The following is a 26,389-nucleotide window of genomic DNA, read 5'->3' on the forward strand; positions in this document are numbered from 1 at the left end:
CAGGCTGGAGCAGCCATTAGGCAGGTGTCGAACGAGCGACTGTTTACCCGGTTGGTACCGCAGCCGAATTAGCGAAGATAAAACGTGCGCGGCTGAGCTCGCGTTCCGCAACGCGCGGGTCGACCACATTAAAAAGGATGAGCGACGCTAGCGAGCATCGCGCGCAGAGAGGAAGTGGAGCTGCAAAATCGCTCGAGACTCGCCTCTCTCTCTCAGGACCCGCAGCCAGCCGCTCGGCTCTCTCCCCCCCGGGGCCCATTCAGAACAGTGGCAAAGTCACGGCTAATCCGTCAAGAGGCGAACCGCGGCTTCAGAGAAACGCACGTAGCGTGCGTTCGATACAGGAAAACACACGAGCAGGCGCGTATCGATTTACCGCAGGTTTGTGCGAACGTTTGTTCATTCACTGTGCGTGCACGGGTCTGTGTGTGTGCGTGCGTGTGTGTGCGTTCCAGAGGTACCACCTTTATCCAACTTTAAAAAGCCCTCGGTCAGAAAATCCATTTGTGCGTGCTGAAAGAACGCTGGGTTGATGTAGCGTTCTAAAGTACAGCGCTCCTATGTGCCCGGCCTCTCCTGATCTGGGATGCGGGCAGACCCAGCACGCTGGTCTCTGGCACCTAGCACACACCTCTCTCTGAGCCAATTAAGTATTTAATAACTGCCATCTTCCCTTAATGCCCAGGAGGCACAAGATGTCCCCACGCTCCACCAGCACCCGCTCAGCACGCAGGTTAAACAAATACTGGCTTTACGGCTCAGCCACGGGAACCTTCCAAAAACCAACATGGATAATGTGTATGTAAAATCGAAAGAGGTTTTTTCCCTCTCAATGGATTTCTCAGAAAGGCAAAAGACTGGATAATCTGGATTAAGTTCAAAGCTTTGATAACTGGCCTCATTCCAGATTAAAATTCTGAAGGAAAAACACAAAAATAAGATTAAATACTGCAAATCAAAAAAGGGGAATAAAAAAAACCACATATAAAATCATTGTGATTTTGCATAATTAAATAAGAATGAGATCATATGGTATAGTATGTCCCCTGCCCGAAAATCTAATTTATCACTAATTCACAAAGTATTTTCAATGATGACGAATAAAAAGGAATGAAAACAGCTTATATAGATCTTGGATCATAAAACATTTGATGGAGGTCGACTCTGGGAAGCACCCACATGGCTCAAAGCACAGCGTTAAGTGCCAGAACTCAGCAGTGAAATCAACTTGCAAACCTCCACGGAACAGTTCACAAACATGTTAATGAACGGGGGATTCCGAAGCTTATACAACTCTCAAATACATTTTGATACGCTGGACTTCACTTCCCATCATGCATTCTGTGAAATGAGCCGAGGGGAAGGGTGTGTCTGAGTGACCAGGGTAACAGGCATCTGAGCACTGGGAGCACTGGGTTGGGAGGATGGGAGAGCAAACTGCTCTTCTGGATAGGATGACTTCAACGCTTACTCCGCCATAAGCACAGCGAGGGAATGAAGAGCAGCCTGAACGGCCACAGCCCAGGAGAAGCTCTCTCGAAAGAATTTCTCGCATCGCTGCCAGAAGAGAAGCATTTCGCTTTCCCTGTTCAAACCATGCCAGGCATGTCACGTCCACACAAACAGGGCGCGCTGCTGGAATACGCCCAGCGAATGATATTTCAGGCTATGAAAATAAATTTCAACTCAGGGGACTTGGGATGAAACAACCAAAGTCCGGTCGAGCCACGTGTGAGGTACCAGGGCCATTGAGATAACCCCGTGACCTGTCTGTGTGGCACAGCAATCCCGCCACGCCGGGCCAGAGAGCAGGTGGCCGACGGCACTCCGACCGCGACAGCTGGGCCGCTACGGGCCCGAGCGAGGCAGCTGTAATTACACGCAGGGTGAGACAGCGGCCCGGTCACCACCCCCCCGAGGAACCGCCGCTCCATGAGCAAGGCATCGAGTCATCGGACTGCGAAACCGCCGGAACGCCCGAGCCGGGCCGAGCGGCCAGAGGGACGCGCGAGCGCGCGAGATCAGCTAGCGAGACGGGCTGCTAATAACGCAGACACCAGCAGGGGGCGTGCCGGAAGAGCGGAACAATCAGGTCAGACCAAAGGGACCGCAGAGGAAAATCAGCCTCGGCTAACTCTCACACAATAAGAAACATTGTAAACATTTATGGGAAACATTATACCAAGCCAGACAAATAAAAGCCTACCTGCAAAAAAAGTTGCAGATGCTTGGAGAATGCGTTCATAGTGGGGAAAAAAGTCATTAAACACACTCAAGAAATAATTCCCCATTTCAAACTATACTACATGGCCAAAAGGCGTGCACACACGCTGCTAACAGGTGCATAAAATCAAGCATACAGCCATGTAATCTCCATAGACAAACATTGGCAGTAGAATCGGTTGTACTGAAGAGCTGTGACCTTCAACGTGGCACTATCATAGGATGCCAACATCCTGACTGTCAGTTCGTCAAATTTCTGCCCTGCTAAAGCTACCCGGTCAACTGTAAGTGCCGGTTATTGTCAAGTGGAGACTAGAAGCAACAACAGCTCAGCGGTAGGCCACACAAGCTCACAGAAGGGGACTGTCGAGTACTGAGGTACGTAGTGCATAATAATAGTCTGCCCTTGGTTACAGCACTCGCTACAAAGTTCCACACTCTGGAACCACAAGAACCGTTTGTCAAGAGTTTCGTGAAATGGGTTTTTCATGGCCGAGCAGCCGCACACAAGCCTAAGATCACCATGTGCAATGCCACCTACGGCTGGAGTGGTGTGAAGCACACCGCCGTTGGGCTCTGGAGCAGGGGAAACCCGTTCACTGGAGTGATGAATCACGCTTCACTATCTGGCAGACTGACAAATGAATGTGGCTTTGGCAAATGTCAAGAGAACACTACCTACCTGAATGCACAGAGCCAAAAGAAAAGTTTTGTGGAGGAAGAATAATGGTCTGGAGCTGTTTTTCATGGTTTGGGCTACGCCCCTTAATTCCAGTGAAAGGAAATAAATGCAATACAATACAATACATTCTAGATAATTGTGTGCTTCCAGCTTTGTGGGAACGGTTTGGGGAAAATCATTTCCCGTTTCCACATGACAATGCCCAAATGCACAAAGCATGGTCCATAAAGAAACAATTTGCCAAATTTGGTGTGGAAGAACTAGACTGGCCGGCACAGAGCCCTGACCTCAACCACGTCAAACACCTTTGACATGAATTAGAATTCCTTCTGCGAGCCAGGCCTTACGCCCAACATCAGTGCTCAACCACACTGATGCTCTTGTGGCAGAATGGAAGAAAATCCTCACAGCCATGTTCTAAAATCCAGCGGAAAGCCTTCCGAGAAGAGTGGAGTCTGTTACAGCGGCAAAAGGGGGGACTAACTCCACATTAACGCCCATGGTTTTGTAATGAGATGTTCAACAAGCACATATGGGTATAATGTCCGGGTGTGCACATACTTTTGGGGATGTAGAGTATCGGCTTGTAACCGTGTCAATATTCAGCCAGCACCAAATGTCAAGTCTTCACCACACAGACGGCCTGCACCAGAAGCTGTCTGAGAGCAAGCCAATCGCCTGGCTGTAAGCCTCTGCAAATGCTAAGTAGCAAACTGGTGCTGTTAAGCAATTAACATTTAACACCTCCTGAAAACTATGAGCAAATGCAGCCAAAGTCAGAAGTCACCATGCAAGAATGACCATGCCCATTACCTGCACATGACCTTCCTAAAAATTAAAGCTCCCTCAACGAAGCTGATTAGTACCTCTTGTCATGGCAAGCCTAACCCTATGCTCGGTGTTGCTAATGACTGTGTGTGTGAATGGATGAATGAGAGGCATCAATTGTAAAGCGCTTAGGATAAAAGCGCTATATAAATGCAGTCCATTTACCATCCATTTAGAAAGAGCAGATGCCGAGGACGGAATCAGAGGCCACTGCAACAGGCTGGAGAACCTAACGATCCAGGTTATCGGGATCAGGTCACGGGGGGGGTAAATGTTTTAGAAGCAGAACTCTGGGGTCCAAGCCTGGGTGCCTCTACACCTCAGCACAAAAGTAAATAAAATGGGAGGGGGGAACCTGGCTGGACCCCCAGAGTCCAGAGGGCTCCTACACCCTTCCACTCAGGAAAAGACTGCCACTCTATTGCCTTCTCCAGCCACAGCAAGGGGCAGATGGTCCTGGCAAGTGACAGTGCCACGGAAGGTTCCAGAATGTACTGCGCTCAGACCAAAATCCCTACAGGTCACCTGACCAAGGGCCTTCTGGGGGAACTAACCTTCTCCCCAGTACTACAGTATGAGGTTCCCCTACATCTCCAAACGTCATCCTGGGCTCTAGTGCACACGCGCTCCTGAGTTTAAAAACTTAGGAGCAACACTAATGCATCCCAATTAGCAGATGCGCTCCTACATTATTTTTCCAGCAAGCACGCATCAATTTTGAGGAGCAAATGCTCCTAAATTGGGAGCACTGTACAGCCCTGTCATCTCTATTCAAGAGCACTGCTACTGGATAAGCCTAGCAACAGTGCACTCGCTTTAAAGACTTGGCACACAGACCGGGGAAACGGTGCTTTTCGTTATAAACAGATTCAATTTTAAACGATCTGAAAAACAACAGAGCTCGTGACATTCGATAAAACTACTCAGCGACTGATTTCAAACTGCGCGGAGGAAAACAGTTTGAGGACTGTGTCCCTGTTCAGCTGCAAACAGTGTCATACTGACATCAATTCGCGAGGAGAAATCAAATCAGCATGGAGGCTCCGGCACAGACCGGTTCTCACGCTTCCCATGCCAGTGTCCCTGGCACCGGCCGAAAGGAGAAAATAATTATAAACCTCGGCGGTTAACGTGCTTGAGCCGAAGACACGGTGTACAAACTGCACAAAAGCCACCGCCGCCGCAAAATCTGGAGAGGAGGCACCGCCTGCGGGGAGACCGCAGCCCACACAGCGCGTGCGATCTGAGCGAGAGGGGCCCTTTCCCCAAAAACCGCCCCAAAGAGACTCACAGAGCGTCCCGACCCTCAGCCAAAAAATGTCAGCAGCCGCACCTTGTCCCGGGGAGCCCGGGGAAGAGACCGCTTAACGGCAGAAGACTGAACCGAAACGGCCCAAAAGAAGCGCTCGGTGCCTGCTAGTCTCCGGTCACGGGCTGCCCCACAGCCCCCAGCAGAGGGCTCGGTGCCTCCACTGCTCTGCGCCACAGGGGAGGAAATGCTGTCAGTGCACAGGCATCCCTGCTCAGCGGTGTGGGGGTGTGGGGGTGTGTGTGTACACGTGTGTGTGTGTGTGTGTGTGTACACATGTGCAGTTATGTGTGTGTATGTGTACACGTATGCATGTATGTGTGTATGTGTGTGTACACGTGTATGTGTGTGTGTGTGTGTGTACACGTGCAGGTGTGTGTGTGTGTGTGTACACGTATGCATGTGTGTGTGTATGTGTGCGTACACGTGTGTGTGTGTGTGTGTGTGTACACATGTGCAGGTATGTGTGTGTGTGTGTGTGTGTGTGTGTGTGCGCGGCTGTGTGTACATGTGTGTGTGTGTGTGTGTGTGCGCGGCTGTGTGTGTAAGAGTACGTAAGCGTGTGCGCATATTAAACCTCTCCGTTCCCGCAGAGTCAGCCAGCGGCAGCACTCCCCTGCTGCTGGATAGCGTCTCAGAGACAGCAGGAGCGAGGGCTCACAGCTCCCATAAATCCTCCAGTGTGGACGGCTGCCTCTGGGGCCGCCTGTCCGACACCCTCCCCGCCGCCTGCCCTCCGGAGAGACTGCCAAGCCCTGGCGTGATCTCGGAGTCCTGTGACAGGCTCACAGAGACGGCTCGCACCCCGCACGGTCAGCCGCTGGGACCGCGTTCAAACCGTGGGTTAGGGCTGGGCAAATATCCAGTAATACAGCATACCGCGGCATGTTAAATTATTGGCGTCATTTCTATGCTGCCAAATCCAATAGCGCACCCTTTTTGAGGGTGCATGCATTAATAAGTGTTCCTTTAAAAATAACGTCTTCATAAACGCGGTCAGTAAACAAGATATCATGATGCACAGCCTGCAACCAATGTGGGATCAAATCACTACATATAGCTACAAATAGCTACATGAGTGTTATATAGATACATTTTGATACAGCTATATGCATACATAGTTTGATAAAGATAACAGACAGAACTAAAAAGAAACAAACCCGTAGCTACAGTACATAAACAGGAGTGAAATATGTAGCCTACGGCTAGGTTAAGTCTGTGCCAGGTGGTGCTCAGAGATTCAGTTTCCCACAGAGGGGAATGGAAGGAGAAGCGAGTCTCGCCATTAAACTGTCATGGAGAAATAATCAATAGCCACATTTTGTCCTGTTGGACCGTTGCAAGAGCAAGCCTTTAAAAGGTTTCACACATCACACAGACACAAGGCAGAAAGGCAGATTCAAAAACATTTTTAGGATGGCCTTAGAACACCTATACAGTCGTCACCTTAGATGTTTTCTCGTCTGGTGTTAACTCGTGTCATGAGATCAGAGTAGGTCTTTTCCAAGGAAAGGCTTTCAAAACTCAGGAATCTTAAGGCACACTCAGCGTTTCTTTGCTTCCAAGGCAAGTTAGCCCAAAATTGGATGTTTTGATGGATGCAGAGACAGTCTCTCACTCTCGCTGGGCTGATAGCAGGTCTGAGTTATGACTCTGCTAATGATATCTGATGAGCTCATGCTCTGTGGGAGAGGGCCAGACAGATCCTCTCTCCCAGGCCCTGATCCCGGATCAGTAGCCACCGTTCATAACGAATGGGAGAAGCCTGAGTCAGGGCCGGATAGGCTGATCCTGGATAGGGTGCCTGGAGCGGACGCGTCCTCCCACTGCAGTTTGGTTTGCTCTGCACGCAAACTGGGTCGCTCCACTGTACTGTACATTAGAGGCAGCCCGTGGGGGGGACGTAGTCACCGATGGCGGGCTCTTTCCGGGGCCGAGCAGCCCCGCTCGTTCGGAGTGCTGCCCTGTGGCGTCGGGCGCTAAGCGCGAGACGGGAGAGCAGATCCGCTGCGGTTGGTTAGTTCTGCTCGAGTGGGCTCGGTCAGGGAGTGGAGCTGGGCCGGCCCATCCTCAGAGTGTGGTGGCAAATGAGGTCAGCCAGAGCCTATAAGCATCCCCAGGACAACCAGAGAAAGTTTCGCTGCTTAAATTATTACTATTCTGATAAGGTTCACTTTCCCATTAATCATTTAATTTTACAGAAGCAATCAGCAATCAAAAGGGCTATTTACAAGACTGCATCACATCAGCTCATTTACAAGACTGCATAAACTCCACTTATGATTACAATTACAAATCAAAGACAGGCCCAACAGCACCAGCAACATTTAAAATATGCCAAACTGAACTGATGTTGTGTAAGGTGGTAATATTGTGGTTAAATGGGAAATGCTACCATTCCAAACTGCAGGCCTACCTGTATTCCAAAAGGCAAAGCCTTCAGCCCAGACCAAAGCTACCTTCAAGGTTCCAGGATGCTGCCTTGTTCTTTACGCAGCTTTGATATTAAACAGGATGCCAGAGAAACAAACTGCGTTCCACCTCCCGTTTCGTGCGGTTTTCGGCAAATTAATGAACGCCCGACGCCACACCCAGCGTTGAAAAGGCGGGCGGAAGTTTGGGGAGGGGTTGGTTTCAGAACCATGCTTTGATCAGTCCAGCGCGGGTGAACAAGTGGCCCTTGCGGAGCACGCGGCGCGCCCGTCACAGGAAGCCGGGGGCACCGCTTCGGCTCGCGCCGCCGCCCCGGTTCTCACGAGACGCGCGCCGTAGAGGCAGCTGCCACGCCCGTCCCTACGCCACCGCCGACAAGCCCGGCCTCGCCCCAGAGCTACTCGTGCCCAAAACTTACCCAGAAGTTGGTTAGCAAGGCGGGATGAGAAAAAAAAATTACGCAGTATGTTACGTCCCTGTGATTATGTGCGTGCGTGCAAGCGAGCGCGTCTCTCCCCGTTTCCCCCGCCTCTTTTCAGAACCCACTACTGCCATTCGCCATTTCCCACCGTCAGTCACAATCATACTGCTGGTTCCTGCCTACCATCCAAGCGCTCGCGTTACCAAGCTACTTTCGCTGAACAGAGTTTGGGGAAAACCTGCGCGGCGTCGGCGGCGGCTGACCTCGCAGTGCGTCAGAGCGAGGTCGCGGGTGTCTCACTCCTCAGACCGCAGCCGGGCGCCCTCATTCGCACAGCGCCCGACGGCTCAGCGGACGCAGGGCTCAGCCGCTGCGGCTAACGCGCTCCGTCACAGCGAGCGCTCGCAGGCAATTCTGCTCGTGAAAGAAAAAGTAATTTCCCATGACAACACCAAAAAAAATCCCTCTTATAAAATTCACTTTTCCATTACGTTTACCGGGGGAAAACAATCTTTCATGAACCACAGACAATAAAAGGCACCAAGGGTGGTTATTGAAATAAATAAAAAAAATTCCCACAAATGATATTTTTATATATTATAATTAGGTTTCACAGGACAATTTATTTGGTGCTTCAAAAATAAACATTTGGATTAAAGGAGCGGTATGTAAGTTTGGAGAAACAAGCAAAGAGAGGTGGATTTTGAAAAAAAAACATACCACTCCCTCCAAATGCACTGCCTGACACCGGAGTACTGGAGAAAGAGAACATGGTGACACGTTCCATCATAATCAGTCGGAATTCGCAAGGGCCAATTTTCTAATAAAAACCAATGTTTATGTCAAATGTTAATTGTTGGCTTTTAGGGTTTAATCTTCTTTTAGTAAAACAATCTTTGCTTTCATAATCTGTGCGTCTTAATGCCAAAAAAGATATGTAAAAATATAGTTGACACTTCTTAAACTCAAAATGACAGCACCGTAGTTCCGCACTGTTTGGAAGCTAGCCAGCTTATTGTCAGTCACATAATCACATCTGCTGCTTTTGTGAGCTTGCCAATGGGTTTCATCTGATTTCACTCAAAAACAGACTTTGCTTTCATGATGTTCCAATGTCAAAGTCAGCGTAAAATATTTATAGGTTTTAAACTTCAGATGACAAACTAGCACTGGAGTTTGGTTAGGCTACTTAGACTACTGCCATTTGTCACCAGTCACTAGTAGCGACTACTTTTATGTCTTGGCTTTCATGATCAGTGTGTCTCAATGTCAAACAGTGTAAAATAAGGTTATGAAGCTTTAAAATGCAAGACGACCCTGTACCACTGGAGCTTCATGTCATTTGGAGGCTAGCCAACAAGTCGACAGCCGCATCACATCAGCGACCTTTGCGGCTACAAGCTAACGTATCGGGTTTCATCCGATGTCACTCACAAGATGTCATCTTATGTTTACATTTGATATTAAGACATACAGATAATGACAGCAAAGACAAGGTAGTAACAGCTTGCGTCGTCTGGACGTCCAGCTTTAGCACTATCTCTGAGGTGTCTGCACTGCTCTTATCGGTGTAGCACTGCCGGCCTGCTCTGGCAGAGCCGTGAACGGGCAACGGGATTGGCTGGCAGTTTGTGAAGCCTTCTGGCAGAGAGCTGTCCTGATTGGTTGTTAAGATTCAGGCGTGGGGAAAATTGTAGTGGCTGATTTCAGAGTCTGGGGCAGTCAGACAGACCTGATTTTTTTCCTCAAGCTTTTAATTTATTGGCATCTGCCCTATCAGGATGTAATCAAGGTAATTTAACCACATAAAAACAAAAGTGCTCTAAAACAAACTTACATGCTGCACCATTGAATTTAAATGATTTTTGGCAAGATTTGGGTATGGAAGAAAAAAAGAACATGAATAACATGAATAAATCTTACTGACAGGCGGCACTATGATTGGTGATCGGTCACGCGCGAGCTTGTGGCAACGTGGTGGCAACCATTGGGCTAGAACTCAGAACATTACAACAACGCAAAAACAAGCTTTCACAAAGCCTCTTTAACAGGACTCAGTTCTGAGGGTTAACGCTGTCGATCTTACCAGCACGCCCACGCAACACTGGCATCAGTGGATGTATTAAGCACCTGCGTTACATTAGCGTCCACAGACAAGCAGAGCATGCACGTGCTCCCTTAACACGTCAAACATTTCGGCTACCAAGAGACAAACCCAGAAGCGGAGCGCCTGAAAAACAGTGAACCCGCCCCCCCCAGGACATCACCTTGAGAGGACCTGTGAGCACGCCTTTGAGGGAAGCTCTTTCTCCTCAGGTCAGGCAGATTGCAGCTTTGTGCGAAGAGGGAAACTGGTCCTACCGCATTGCCGAGGCTCGGCTTCAGTGGTGGACATGTTTTGACTAGATACACGCCTCGGGCTCCAAGGCCCAAGCGCAGGATAACAGGACTTCCCTGCTTCTTTTACCACCACTTCAGAAGCACTACAAAAGCACCTTGGGTTTCTCCAAGAGACAACAAAACCAAGGCAAAGTTCTCATCGGCATGTACTAAACGCAATAAACCAGGTCCAGAAGATCCCACTTCACTTCAAATTTGTTTTTAGTTTAACTTTGATGTCAAACTAAAATACGAAATGCTTTTCAGATTGTGAAAGATAACTCATAAAAGATAACTGATAAAATACAAAAGAAATTCTCAGAGAATAGGCATCCTTTAACTTCTTCCTTGTTCCCGATTTGCTGCAGTAACAGATTTTTCTACTGCCCTGACAGGAGACCATTTTAACCTTGCCAACACTGATACATTATTCCTCTTAGCACTTGTAGCCCAGGGAGGGACACGGCACAATCTGCAGGCCTCCTGGTACAGGGAGAACCCTAAATAGGAGCTGGGAACCATCTGCACATTGGCCACAGGACTTGTTAAAAAGGACTGTTGAACACAGACTTGTTTATCAGGAAAAGACATTTGGAGTTTCGCCAAGAGGAAAACGAGACGGTCGTTTCATAAAAGTAATGAAAGGCAAAGGTCTATTAAACCAACAAACAAGCCTAAATTCAAAGGAAATTCAGCGAAGTGGATTTTGGGAAAAAAAACAAACCTTCCGATCAATTTCTCCAGAACGATAAACATGTGGTTTTCAAATTTATGAATATATACTGAATAACACAGAGGAAACTAACTTGGAACGAATGCCACAATGATTTTTCACTCGCACGTGAGGAGAATTTGGCCCAGGAGGCTGCAGCAGTATGAAAACAGTGTGGGAAGTTTGAGCTGGAAGGAACGCTCAGTTTCAAAGGCAACATTGGGGCCGTTACAGACGGACCTCTGCGCTCGGTCACGGTACAGAACTACATTTCCCCTCGGCCCGCCTGCCGTTCAGTGTGGGCACTGTGCGGCAGACGTGATGAGAACCGGCCTTGTAGCACTGCGCAGCACGCTCGTCTGACTGCAGCTGCCTTACTGCCGACTATGGCCCGCTCCAGCTGCGCACGCAGACACTACCCCTTACTGCTTTACTGTGAGCAGAGGGTATAGTCAGGTACAGTTTTACTGATGAAACGTGCAGGAAAAGAAGTATAACCTTTTCCATACTTTTGGTTTTTTAAGAGGTTCCATTAGCTTTAAATGTTTCCTCCTTTATTTCTTCCCAGTTTCTACCAGCAATCGTGACTGAAATAATAATCATTATTCCACCCGTCACATTTAATAAATGATTTTCATACATCTTGGTTGGTAAAAGGTAATAAGCAGCAAAGTTAACACTGTCAGGGTAGGCAATATGATTTTATTACCAGTACAACAACCTGGCATGAAATGCCTTTTCAGGCAAATCGCCGTTGAAATTCTTGTGAAAAGCTACCCCAGATCAGCTAACATACTAACCGGGGTTGCCTGCTTTGAAAGGCCTTGGTTATTTGTTATGATAGTTCAACTGACAGTGATGGATTTGAAGTCTATTCAAGAATACCTGCAGTAAAGCTGCTTAATATTTTCCCTCATTGCATTTTTCCTTGCCCATGATTGCTCCCTTATAGCACGGGCTTGTGACGGCATAATTATCCTGCTGAAAGATTCTGCAGTACCCAGTCACAGTATCAATGTGTAACATAAACGCATTGCTACAAATTAATAGCATAAATCAGCGTTAACATAAGCTGGCCTTCAATTATGTGCCGCAATGTTTCTGGATTGTGAAGAAGTGCATCAGTGTTCGTTATTCAAGCTAACTATAAGGCGTACTCAACACGGTGTGTGTTCCTTGGCCGAGACCACGTTGAACACAATTACTCTGCTGCGTTGAGAACAGACAGACGCAGACACACCTCAATATATTTAAAGAAACCGGAACTGAAAAACTGGCAAATGTATTAGTATCAGTATGTATTATTAGCAAATTGTTAATCATACAAGCCTGATTACTTAGTATTTCTATCAACATAAAACAGTACCATGATGTGCCTCACTTAGCCTACCACATAAACAGAAAATGATTTTTGCAGGAGCACAGAACCCATGCTGTATAACAATGTCCTCCTCCTGAGGACAAAGCACACAGCAGCTAGCCCTACAAAGCCAGTAAACCACGAGCGGAATGAGTATCGTTGTCCTGATGTAACAACAAGTCTTAAATCCTGTCATTGGGAGGCGTGTCTGCGTCTGTCTGTTCTCAACCCAGCGGAGTGCTAATTGTGTTGAGCCAGAGCCGCGCTCAAGGTGGTCCGGGGCAGAGGAACACAAACCGCGTTTAGAGTGCGCCTCAGATTTACGGCCCCCTGCAGACAACGAGCTCTTCCACAACAAGCTCGTCCAGGGCTCGCACCGAGACGACCGACCAGGCGGCGCGGCCTCAAACCCGACTCTGTGCGCCGAGCTGCGTTCCGCGTTTCTCAGCCGCCGGCGACGCGACCCCTGCGCTTGCGCCGCGGAGAGCTGGTAGCGCCACGCCGTGAGGTCCGCGGCGTGAAGACGGAGATTGACAGGTGTGACACGCGCACGGAAAAAAACAAATGCATTCATTCTACACTTGGAGCACACATTCCCTAAAGCAGTCAGCATAGCTTAATGCACCTCACTTGGGGCTTGAAAAAAACACTGAGGGTATAGCAAAGACCGACCGTTAAAGGAAAACGACGAGCATGGTGAGGTCGCCCTCTTCATCAGCCAAACGGGAAAACGAGGCTCCCCGTCACAGGAACGACTCGGGACACCTCCGCTCAGCCCGGCAGGAGAGCCCCCAAAATAAATCAGGCCTTGCTCAAAAGGATCTGCCGTTTAGAGCCTGACAATGGAAGGACAAACAGACTGCAGCAGAGGCCGACTGCCCTCCGCCGAGTCCGTTCAACTCACTGACCTTTTCTGGGCCCGGGAATATGTCCCTTTAATTCAAAATGGTTTATACTGTACAAAAAGATAAAACAAACATGCTGGGAAAAGCACTGCTTTCCTGCCAATTTCAGCCAGGCCACAATGACTAAGCAATTTAAATGCACTGATGCGACAATAAGTATTAATATATGACACACACACAGGAACGTGTATGCCGAATGCAAAATAGTGTCTAAAAACCAAAAAAGCGCCTTTAAAATTAGGTTTGATATGTGGCTCAGTGTCACCACGTCAGAGGACATTATTCATCGTCTCTATGCGGTGTTTTCTCCAAAACATGCTACCGCTGGATTATCTTCCAAGAAAAGGAAGTAATCTGCACTTATAATAGCCTAATAGTTTAGTGAATCAAAACAGCCAACATCGTACTACATTTTAATGTGCGTATACATCAACAGAACTTTTGTAAAAACTAGGCTATATGACATTGAAAGTGTGTTTGGTATCATTTAGTTGTTCCATTTACATTTTTATTATTTACAGAAGACAGAAACATAGCCGGGTGGATGGCTTGGTAAAACGAGAGTTTTGTGTGCCTGTTCTGTTAATGTTATGCCCTGGTCCTCAGTGATGTTGAAATCCGCCAAAGCAAATATATCTGGAGCTGGAAATTAACAGAGCAGCTCTGCCGCAACGCCAATTCTGCCAATCATTCACACGACCCCTAAACAGTAAAGTTTGGTAACATTCAAGGGTAAAGCTGGACGTGTAAAATAGGTTAATGACTGGAAACAGAGGCATTCAGTAGAATGCAAACACATTAAGTTGCAGAACTACGCCCCTGGATACCGTGAATAATCAATAGCCCTTCAAAAAGGGAGACTTTGGGGCCAGAGCCAGCAATCCCACAGTGTATTGGGCTGTTGTGTTTATAAACAGCACCAGCCGTTTTCCATGCAAAAAAAAAAAAAAGATATTTTAAACCAAACAAACGAGAGATTCTTAATTTCTCAGTCTTTGCTTTCTGAATGAATGTCTTTTTCCCCAGTGGAGATGCACTCGGCCAGTGCTAGGGAAAGAAAATGGCAGGGACATGCCGGTACAATATTATTACAATACTTACTGTACATGCCGATAAGATATGTATTGCGATTCTTTAAGTATTACGATTCTGTAAGCATTGCTGAGATGGCCATGACACTTCAAACATTACAATTCTGGCCCCAAATATATTACCATTTCTGTACCTCTTGGGCAATCTAGTGGCAGTAAATCAATGATTGCAACAGATGTGATGTAGGCTAACTTAACAAAAGAGGAAGCCAAAGAAAGAAATAAAAAAAGATTTGTCAGTCATATCTGATGGAGTTTCATCAGTATTAGTGCATCATTTACAATGCAGTCGATGAATGCAGATACAACATTTTGAAGCAAAATTTAAGAATAAAATTCAACAGTGCCTGCTCTTGTAATATCCAACATATATTAGCCACCTTAGCAAACCTATTTCTCATAATGACATTGGATGCACATTTCATCAGAACTTCAGGCCAAATCAGTTGTTTTTTTTCATGTAACTTACCTCACTAACAAACAATTACCTAACATTAAGGGAAACACAAATTATACCTTTCAAGTTGCATAATTTAGTTGCATTTTCAACATTTGCTGAAACACAAATTTATTTTTATTTTTTTAAATCACATGAATATTGGCATACCTTCTGATCAATCTTGCAACTTTCCAAGACAGTTCGAGTGGGAGTGTTCCCCAATTCAAATCAATTTCATTTGCATAGTGCTCTATACAAAGACACCGTCACAAAGGGGTTTCACAGAGGAAATGGAAAGGAGAACACCTCACAACAGAAAAGTAGTAACTTGCGTTGCATGAGCAAATGTAATTTCCACCCAGCCAGGGGCATTTCCACCCAGCCGCAGGCTTCACCACTCAGGGGCTTGCTCCAACAGCAGGCAGCTAGACGTTAGTTCTGCAAGTGCCTTTTTGGCATGGATAGTGCATTAGCTCACATGCAACATTGTGTCAGGAATCTGTGATCACAACCTTGTTCGCAGCATAAAATGCAGACAGTAATGATATAAAAATCACCACAAAAAAATAAAATAAATTTCAACATGAAACGGAATTGATTTTGTCTCTTCATCCCTAGCCACTGTGGCCAATGACCATCACCTTCAGACATTAGCCAATTATATTTGATAAGATTTGTCAATTCTACCTCTTATCCAACAAGTCCAGTGCAAAGTAGCCAAAGCATAAATGTCCATGTCCATAACAATGCTGAGCAGTTCTGGTTTACCTGAAGTATCAGACATACTGAAATTCCTTTAAAACAGAAAAACTAGGCCTATATGTTAAAAATACATGGTTTTGCGAAGGGGTTCCTTCAGCTATACAGCACAAAATCCAAGTAACACTGACAAACATCTTCTTAAAAAGCTGATGTGCCAGAAGCCCAATCATAGGGTGCCAAAGCGCTCCCTATGGCATTCTGTACAGCCTAAAAAGAACACTGCGTACAAGTGAATGTGGTTTCCAACGCTCTCCTCCTCTCTGACATAAACCGTAGGACTCGCCTGCACACAGAGGTCCGCCAACCTGACATTACACCGTATCAGAGCTGTGTTTGCTAGGCCGGAGAAATCAAATTGGCTTCCAACTGAATCACGGCATTTAAAAAGCGCCCTTCCCTCCTCTACAAACTTTGGCCAGTTGTACATTTACAAAGTTGTTGACCCCTCCTCCACCCCCCCACCCAAACCAAGGAAAAACAAACCAGCTGCTCCCGAGCAGCTCATGGAGAGGGATGAGGGGGCTGGGTTGGGCCTTATTTACTCAACAGCACCGTGATGGGCCTGGAATCCCACCCTGCAGCTGTGTTTCCATTGGAGGGGGGGTGGGGGTTCACATAAGGGTCCTGAAAAGCACACACGCCATGTCACCTGGGTGGGGAGAGGGCCTACGCTCACAACGGAGACGGCGCAAACACACGAGTGGAGCCGCGAAGGCTGAGGGCAGAGACGCAGCTCTGTGGGCCCCCCTCTGTGGGCCCCCCCAACTCACCCCCGCCCTACATCCCCTTTGGGAAGGAGCCCGCGGAGTTCCCTCCCCGTCTGTACTCTCAAACCTCCTTCCAATAGGACACACCCTGCCATTCCCACCATGAGCGCAGGATTACTCCGAAAATGATTAGAAACTCAAAACAACCTGAACAGCCATTTGGTTTGGCAGCCAAGAAAAACCAAAGCTTGCTGCTAAACATTTATAGAGGCTAAACAACAACAACTTAGGCTACTTGAAAAGGGTTCACATTTATTCGCAGACTAAGAGACCTAATTTTTCCTTCTAAAAGCCTCAGTACCTCTTATGACCATTAAGCAAATCAAGATGACTCAACTGAGACATGGTTTCTCTGCTGCAAGCGTGCAGACAAAGCTCTAAATCAGAGTTCATTGGCAAGTAGTTTATGGCAACTGAACTTTCCCCACTCCTGTGGCTACACCAGAAACGAGTGATGCCTGATTTTGGATGAAGGCCTAGTACCTGGTAGGTCCATGAGTAATGACAGATTTACAATCTAGCTGGGTAGATGTCTGCAAGTCAAGTAGCAAATCAACCCAAATGTAATTCAACAGATCAACATGGGGGATTTAGCAACTGGAAAAAAATTCTTGAAACCCAAACAGCAACATACAAATCTGAAGTAGACAAAAGTATGAAGAAACTCCCCAAACCTTTTCCAACAATAACATTTCAGAGGCCTGCCACCTGCCTGCAAATGTGAGGTTGAGTACCACTTCTTGAAATGCCTGCCCACGTAAAACTTCCCTGCAACGAACCATTCTGTACATTAATAGATCCATTTTTACACACATCCTCTTCCGATTCACTAGAAAGTCAAATATAAGATCAAGTATTTCCAATAGATTTTTTTTTGTAAATGTAAGCTAAACACTTAAACAATTCAGTTCACTTCAAATTCCACTGCCCTCAGACGTAACAGGGCTGGTCTTTTCCCCACTGAGAGACACCACCGCACTGCTCAGTTAATTTGCTCAGTGGTTGGATCCTCCTGACTGGGGTGGAGTTCCGCTCTGGGAATCAGTCTCTCATCGCACAGAACTACAGGAAAGCCCAGTTATTCTCCAAGCATGGCAAAGGTTTCCCACTCTGGGAAAGAGGAAGGTGGTGGTGAGGGGGGTGAGGGGGGGGGGGGGAGATGTGCAAACTGAACATGCCACCCTGCCCTCCTACTGGGAACTGGGCAACCTGGTTCGTTCAAAGCACCCCCTAGTGCCCCTGCCAGGCTCTAGATTCCCGCCAATAAATCACATGGACTCATTGGCCATTGAGGGGGGAAGTGTATATCATGAGGGATTCCACACTGAGGATTAGGGCCTCACTACTGTGCACAGATGACCCTGATGTTTCCAATGACTCATCCGGACTCTCTGGTCCAACCGATACCCAGACTTAGAGCCGCTTAACGGTAGCTAAACCTGTGGCTTCTCACAGCACTATATAAAGAGCCATTCTTAATCTGACCGCTGAGCATTGCAATGGGATTAGTGGACACCTCACAGAGAGAGGAGCACAGCATTTTCTGCTTTGACAACATCTATAAAACTGAACATCCTGGCGAGAGCCAAAGATGTAGTCATCACATAGGCCTACATGGCACTATTTGACAGTCACCCTCCTTCACCAAATTTTACATTCAGTGTTTTTTTTTTTTTTTTTTTTTTTTTTTAAATAACCAATTGATCAATCTTTGACATTTGAGTTCTGTGAGATTTCTTCAGTGTAATTAGGGAGCCTAATCCATATTTATGCATCATTATTATTATCATCAGTATCATTATTATAAAAGTGGCATTTTTCCCCCGTACATAGCAGAGGTGGCAGTGGCCAAAAGAGAAAATCGAGTGACCGTTCAGTGGTACAGCATGTAGCCTACATATTTCGTACAGATCCCCACCAATACTTTTGACAGATGTGCCCACCCGCCACACACCGCAGTCAAAGGCATCGACCTTCATGAACAGTGGAATTAATAAAAATTCCTCCACAAAAAGAGCTGATAAAAGTACAAGTTATTTGAAACATTTGCTGTTAAATTATTTTTTTTAAATGAGATGACAATTCCAAATAATCACATAACAAACATATTTGATAAGAACCTAAACAATTTGATGAGAAACTTGACGATTTGCTGAAAAGGGGTTTGATAAATGAAAATGCTCTTTTTTCAATCATCCACCACCACTGCCCTGTCAGTTCATTGTTGGCGCACTTCCTTACCATATATATTTTTATATATTTGAGCATGCACATTAGGCCTCCTGACAGTCAAAAGGACACACCCACCGAATTTGATCAAGGTTTCCTGCTCCTGAGTGCCCTTCTCCCACAGCCTTCAAGTGGTCAATCAAAGTAATTTCTGCAATTCTTGAGGCAGCAAGTCAAAACAGGGAACTTTGTGAACTTTGTCCAACAAAAACTTTGTTAATGCAAGAACTTTGCGCTCAGCCATTCTAGTCACAATGTGATACTGTAATCACACTGATTGGCTGAAGCCGTCCTTCAAAAGTGCACAAGCCACTGGTATTAAAAAGAATCCTGGACAACCAGATAGTTTGGGAAGTGGCAGTAGAGGTCGTAGCAGAAGATTTTCCCTCTGAAGGTTAGCAATCGGGAGCAGAATCCAATCAAATTCAGTGGGCGTGGTATTTTGATTGACAGGAAACATAATACTTAAGCAAAATGAGAGATGGTCAGGCAGTGTGCACATTAAACAGTAAACAGGCAGAGCAATAGAGGTGAACAGTAAAAAAGAGGGTTTGTGTTTATCAAATCAAGCCTGTTTTATTCAAATCATTCATGTTTGTATCAAATCACTTGCACTTTCATCAACTTCATTTGATGAAAATGAATGTTGTTGGGGGTTATTGCAATATTGCAGCAGAAATGGAACCCATTTCTTGTGATTATCTTCATTTTTTGGAGAAAAAAGCAAACTTTTTTCTGCATCCAGAGAAGGCATGCTTAGGCATTTCCAACTTAGCTAGCCAGCACAAGTGGCAACAGCACCAACATATTACAAGTAGAAAGCATTTCTCTGGTCTAAGCATTTTAGACATTGTACCCAGCTAACCCCACCCACTGAAAACCTACTATTTAGCCAAGGGAGGAAGCAAACCAATCTTGGCACAGGCTTTTCTAAATATCTTTTTTGTTGCTGTTGCAAAAATCATTTAAAAATATGTATGGGCCATTTGTGAATGCAAACAGCATTAAAATAACACATCAGCAAAGAATTCACAAATTTACATTTCCTGAAGCTTTCATAAGACTTTGCAGTACACAAATGGAATACCAGTACAAACAAATTCCAAAGAGGAACGGGCAAGTCGATGCATGTTAGTTGGTCACCTAATTGGACTAGTGGTTAGATGACCTAAACCTTTCTTATGGGGGCATACTCCTACTACTTAAGAACTACTTTAGCTTGCATGATCAAAGTGAAAAATATCTGAATAAAAAGTGATGGTTGGAGAAAGACTGAAGCCCTGTTCCCCAGCAAGCTGTTTGAATTTGCCATTTGAGAGTGGCAACATAATTGGGGAATGTTTGCCACTTCAGAAGCCAGGACTTAAGCAACTTGTACACTGCATCATGAAACACACATAACCTTAATGAGGCCCTTCTCAACAAGCACACAACTATAAGAAGACTTCCAAACTTCATATGTGCATCACTAAACACAGTGAAACACAAATATTGGATACACTACCCAATTCAGCCATGTTTGATTGATTTAAAATTACCTTTAGAGGTCATATCATACCATGTGCTGAAATTTTAAACTCACTTCAGCCAACTGGCCGGTCTTGTTGGCAGGCCTAGAGATTAAACAGTACCCCATCTATGGTCATAAGTAGAGGTATGTTTTGAACCATAGAAAATGAATTGGGCTACATACATCCAGCTCAACGTTTCAGTCTACAAAAATAAATAAAGGAACATTCACAGCGAAACATGGAAAAAATTTCGCTCTGAAGAGTCGCAATAGGTAATCAACCGTTAGGCCAACACGCTCAGTAACAAAGCATGTGACTCAGCGGCAACCAAAGAATGAAAAGTACGGCACTAATGGCGACGAGTTAAAGTGTAACTAAACATTAAGTAAGTACCCATGGGGTCACTGCTAATGAACTTCCTACACTGTCTATTAAATAGGTCACTGCATGGTTCTTTCCAATATGAGATCAGCCATAAAACTAAATTTGAGTACAGAAACCAAATAATAGTATGCGTCATTTCAAAGAGTTATTCTGCAACCATGACTTCTGAATCATTTATAAAGTTGTTCCTCAGAATGTGAGGGCATTAGTGGAAGATAAAGAAAAATGACACCACTCCTGGTGTCATTTTCTGCTAAAGTACAAGAACTAACAGACATCAACAGGAATTTCCGTGTCTGGTGCAGGGTGGGGGGGAGGGCATCCAAATCATGGCTTAAGTTAACACTAGCTGAAGAGCCATAAGGGACAAGCTACAAGGTAGAATTGCAGACTGAATTCAAACTCACAGCACCCAAAACAAAAAAGGGCCCTGAACATTCCTGATTGTCATTATCATATCCTTGCTTACGTTTCCAGCGCTACAGCCTGCAATTAAAAGCTTTGGTTCGATGTCAGTCTAGTGTTTTGGTGCCAAGCTGAGACTGCATTCACGTTATGGTCACAGTAGAGCAAATGGATTTGGACAAGCATGCAATTGTGGTTAAAACATTACACAGAAATACAAGTCTTGGTAGATTTAAGTGTGTACTCGCATCATTTAACAATTTTTCCACAGTTTCTGGACAAGAGCTCAATAAAATAAAACTGATTGTAGCAATCCTCTCACTTGTAACTTTGCGATCCAAGCAATTGCAACACAGCACAGTTTCAATAAATTCAGTTATCAGTTCAACCAACTACACATACTCACTCTGCAAAATGGCATTATTCAGAAAACAAAAGGAAAGAAGGATGCATAGGGCCTGGGAGTGAAATCTCAAATGCTATCAAACATAGCTAGCTAGTGAGAGAGATATTGGTAGCAAACTATAGACAGCTCTCAAGCAGTGTATAAAACCCAACATGTTTTGGTGTCAATGTGACTGACTTCTCTATATGTAACTAGCTAGTGAGAAAGATATAAAGAGATTGCTAGCTAGTGACAGATAGAGATTTCTAGCTAGCGAGAGAGACAGATATAAAACTAGCTAACTAGTGAGATTGCCAAATAGCGAGATAGCAACACATAGGCTAATTATCAGTATCATGACAAATACAGAAATTTAACAATAGGCTATATATGCATTTCATACACTGTGTAAATGTCGTTATTTCTCTTCAAAGATTTGTAGCTGTACAAGAAGACACTACGTGAAGCTCTTGCCCCTCCCACATCAAAGTGCACTTGAGTGACCCATCGACCGAACTGCTCGCTGTGTGAACAGGGGGGGACTAACAGCAGGAGCAGGACAGGATACACCAATATTAGAATATTCAAAATCCACTGCAATAAACAATGAGTTCATCTGAAATTTGAATGTCTAATAACAGTCAGACCCATCTCGGACAGAATTTATCATAGCTTATGTAAAGGCAGCTATATTCAGATTCAGTGTGTCATAAAATATCATTTCTGATAAGCATTACTGCTGTTTCGATGTAATGGAGGGTTGAGCATCCAAATATTCACTACAAGTAATTTACTAAACAGCTGTTTTTCACATCCCAAACTCCTGTTAAATGCTCAGAAAAGTGGACTAAAAGAATGTTTTCAAGTGCCAGCCATTCAGGTCCTTGCGCAGTCAGCAGCCTTTGGAAAACTACTTGCATAACACTGCATGCAGTAAATGGTGCATGCAGTGAAGTCATCCACTGACTGTGCTCATTTCCATTCATACCAGCTGAGATAGTGCACAATTACGGAATTGATTTTACTTCACAACTGATGTTTTGCTGCAAAATACCAATTTAATGCCCATTTCGACAAAACGGAAAGCTCACACACCTGCGTGGGCACACAGAGGCCAAACACAGCACTGTTCAGGCTATTCTTAGAACCAATTTTTGGATGAAAACAAAGGTTTGTGATTCATCGGCATCTGATGAAGGAGAAGTGACATAGGACAATCCCTACAGGGTAAGCCAAGAATTCTGGCTTTCAGTTCCTGGATACTCTGAGCTCTCGCTACCTCACTGCCGGGTTGATTCATAGGGCTTTTTCCTCACAAAAAGCCAAAGACATTCACGTAAATACTATAAAAAGAAAATAGAAAAGGTTTAATCTCCTAATCTCAGTTTGGCTAAAATTAAACTTTTTGATGTTTTCTGAATCTACTTACTGAATTTCTTACAACTACACACCTGTTTTCAAACCTAAATAGCAAAAACAGGAATGCAATCTATTTCTATTTAGAACCAAAATTGAAATAGACAATTATTTTCAGGGTTCATTCACCAATGAATGGATCAGAAGCTATTCTTACTAGAATGCCTTTACCAAATAAAACGTTAGAAGCAACTCTGCCTTTATTTGGAGTCACCTTTTAAATGAGCAATTAAAGGTGGAGTCACCTTGTAATTATGAAACACAATATAATGTTCTCTATGATATCGTTTAGAACCACTCCAATATTTTTCTAAACGCGTTTTAGATATAACGTTACCCCGAAACGCCTGATAGTAGTGGCTAGCTAAATCCAGGTATAGGTTTTACTGTCTTTTCTAACAGTAATGGACAAAGTGGCTAAATAATAAGCGTGATATGAATCGGTCACCGATTGAACATAGCACGTAGCATTATTATCTAAAGTCCACCAAGCGATTTTATAACCTACAATTTGAATGCTTACACTCGACATGCTTAGAAGTGAAAGTGTTCCAAATGTGCTGATCATGCCACGCAACATGTGGTGAATGTAGACAGCTATTAGCTAGTTGCCTGCGGTGGTACGTGTCAGGAATATGGACGTAAACCCATCTGTCATAACTCGTCGTTATAATGTGTGTGTGTGTGTGTGTGATTATTTATATGTGTGATTAATTGGTGTGTGTATATTTATATTATATTATTATATATATATATATATATATATATATATATATATATATATATATACACACACATATATACATACATACACACACACACACACACACACAACACATATACAGTATATATAGAGACACACACACACATATACCCCTCACACAACTCACCCCGTCAGAACATTTTGCGCAACGAACCCAGATTATCATTTAAGAGCAAGAAAGCCAGCTATAGCGTCTGAAAATCAACCCGCCCAAGCTAACGTTAGGAGAACTCGTGCTTTTTAACGAACTACCGTCGTGTTCATTATGACTAATAATAGCGAAGTTAGGAGAGTTTCTAATGGGTTGGGAATGTAACAATAATATGCATTTGCTAACGTTAGCCACTTCGTAGGCTTTTTCTTTCAAAATTAAGTCCAGACACCATCGAAGCTCAGCGAACTAGCATTATCTAGCCTGGCAGCTAAGAAACAAAATACGCTGGTTAGCCAACCAGCCAAAATCGCCTGCTACCCAGCTAGTGCTAGCAATCTGTACTTCAGTGGTGGCTAGTAATAGTCAACATCTGTTTATATTTAACTTCTAGCTAACACAGTGATCCCCATCAAGCCAACAGTGTTAGCTAAGGCGAAATAACGTCTGGTACCGAAGGACATGAAATACAACACTTCTCCGTTACCAAAGCCAGGTTAACTCGCTAGATACCGTTGTTAACGATAAATAACGCTAACAACATTAGCGAAAAAGAAAATCAGGACCCAAATTATGTAAAGATAACGTGTAGCTAGCTGAGCTGACTATACGAGCTGTTATCCAATTGATGGTCTAGCTTAGCTATTAGAATTTGTAAAATAACGACGTTAGCAAACTAGCTAGCTTTTCAGCTAACGCGGGATATTCGGTGTTGGCAACATCATAAGTTACAGCCAAATGCAACCAGTAAACTATTGCACCCATCACACTTTCACCTTATTTAGCCGACCAGGGCTTATTTGCACCAGATCACTGTAGCCAACTAGCTTGGCTAGCAGGTTGGCTCTGGGCTCATTAACAAGCAGGTTAAATTTAGTTTCTGCAAACTAACCGTTGACCCATCAATTGAGGAAATTAGTAACGTTAATCTAGACAGCGAACTGTTCACCAGATAGCTACAGGCCCGGTATTTGAGTTACCCAATTAACAAGCTACCGTTAGACAGTTAACCTTACCTAACGTTAGACTAGTCTTAATCTACAGATCAGAAGCCATTTGCGTTGTACTAGCAAGTAAGATAAACGTAATAGATAGTTAAACACTGCATAGCTGGATGGCTAGTGAGCTCCGGGAAGAGGGAGTACAGCAGGCACCGAAGGGGCAGAACACCCCATAACGATAGAATGATGGTCGTAGCAGCTAGTTGGTTTAAGACAGGAACGCAGCTTTAAAACGTACCGTTTAAGTCATCTAGAGTAGACGATCTGAAAAATCCATGTGAAATAAGGCGTCCTAGAAGGTCTCAAAATCCTCTGAGATTGTTGCCAAGTGCTTCTCTTTTCAGTTTCAACTTGAGCCACTTCGGTCCCACCCGTCCTTTAAATCCGCGTTCCCTCTCGGCTCAGATCCGCAGTTCGTTCGGACTGTCCGTGCTCCCCCTTCACTCGTTTTGTACAGACGGGTTCAAATAATCTCGCGAGACCACTGACACCGCTCAAAGAAAAACATTCTGAGATTTCTCTCGCGAGAAATTGTAAGCAAGACAACAGCACGGACAATTGGGAACTTCGCACGGACGCACAGTGGGTGGTCTGGGCGTTGTGCCGTGGTGATCACTGTTAAATGTACTTTTGTTTAATCCTTACGTTATTTAACAAATTGTTGTTAAATAATGATATTACAATTAATGTATTTGTTGTGCTTATTATCTAACGGGGAAGTGCTGAATATTATACACATTGCTTTTTACTGTTCAGCTTACATTGCGTATCTGTTGTACGATGACCATTGTTCTAAATTGAAACCGGACACATTATCACAGTATTAACTCAAAACTGTTTGTAGATAATTAAAACATGGTGTGGGTTAACTTGTCGTAATTTACTTGCTAAATTTTCAAGTTGTGCAAGTCATAATAGTTTTCGTGGTTTTTGCAGTCATTAAGTATTCAGATACTTATTTCTTGTAGTGGGCACTACACCTGTGGACAACATCCAGAAAAGAACAGCAAAGTACAGACAGATTACATCGTACCATTGCTTTGTGAGTTTCTCACAGGAACATTAACTAAAAATCTATTGGATTTCACTGACCTACATATCACAAAGAATGAAACAGTGTTACGACTAATGCTAAATTTCAGCTGTAAAGTAAACAACAAGGAATTTTATTTTCATCAATGTCCTTTAGGCCATTTAAATTTTATATCATACGTGCACTGCATTTTGTCCTGCTGACAAGTGAAGCAAATTTTTATCGGAACATGATTCCCACTCAACTGTCCAACTACTTCCAGACAGACCCAGGAAAGTAGTGAATAGAGGTGGCTTTATCTCCCAAACTGTCTTTGACTTTGTATCTTTACTATGATCCAGCAATGTTGAAATTATTGACAGGAAAGCACTGGCATTAAATCAGGATACCACAAGGAGCACATACTGGAAATTATCAGTGAAAACAGTTCAGGCAAACAAAAAAGGGCAATGTGAGATTTGATTCTCAGTGTTTATAAATTCATAGTGCATTGTGGGATATAATTGATTTTTTTTTTTAAACCCTGTTACCCATTATATGGCCCTAAGTGAATTATTGTCAGGAATATCAAACTTAAATATTCTTCCTCTTGAAATCATCTTGTCCATTGACAGCTGGTCCATTGTAGATACCCCAGGTTACATGAGAATTACTTCCACCAGGGAGCTGGCAGTCTGCACTGTTTGCATTAATCTGACGGAATAGCAGCCCACTAAGTTCTCAGGGTCTGAATGCAAGCAACTATTTAAGTGGATTTTTATTTTGAGCATTGCTGAGATGCGCATAGACAGAATCCACTT

The 26,389-nt window shown here is 44.5% G+C and overlaps 1 protein-coding gene across 1 annotated transcript in view; it reads right to left on the minus strand.

Moving 5' to 3' along the window:
• Nucleotides 1-25,015, minus strand: part of rnf19a (ring finger protein 19A, RBR E3 ubiquitin protein ligase) — a 52,421-nt gene extending 27,406 nt beyond the window's left edge. Inside the window, exon 1 of the mRNA XM_064308617.1 lies at nucleotides 24,795-25,015. The gene's annotated coding sequence lies outside the window, so the exon portion shown is untranslated. The remainder of the gene's footprint in view (nucleotides 1-24,794) is intronic.
• Nucleotides 25,016-26,389: the final 1,374 nt, after the last annotated feature.

Source organism: Anguilla rostrata, chromosome 1 (genome assembly GCF_018555375.3).
Source record: "Anguilla rostrata isolate EN2019 chromosome 1, ASM1855537v3, whole genome shotgun sequence".
Classification (NCBI taxonomy): Eukaryota; Metazoa; Chordata; class Actinopteri; order Anguilliformes; family Anguillidae; genus Anguilla; species Anguilla rostrata.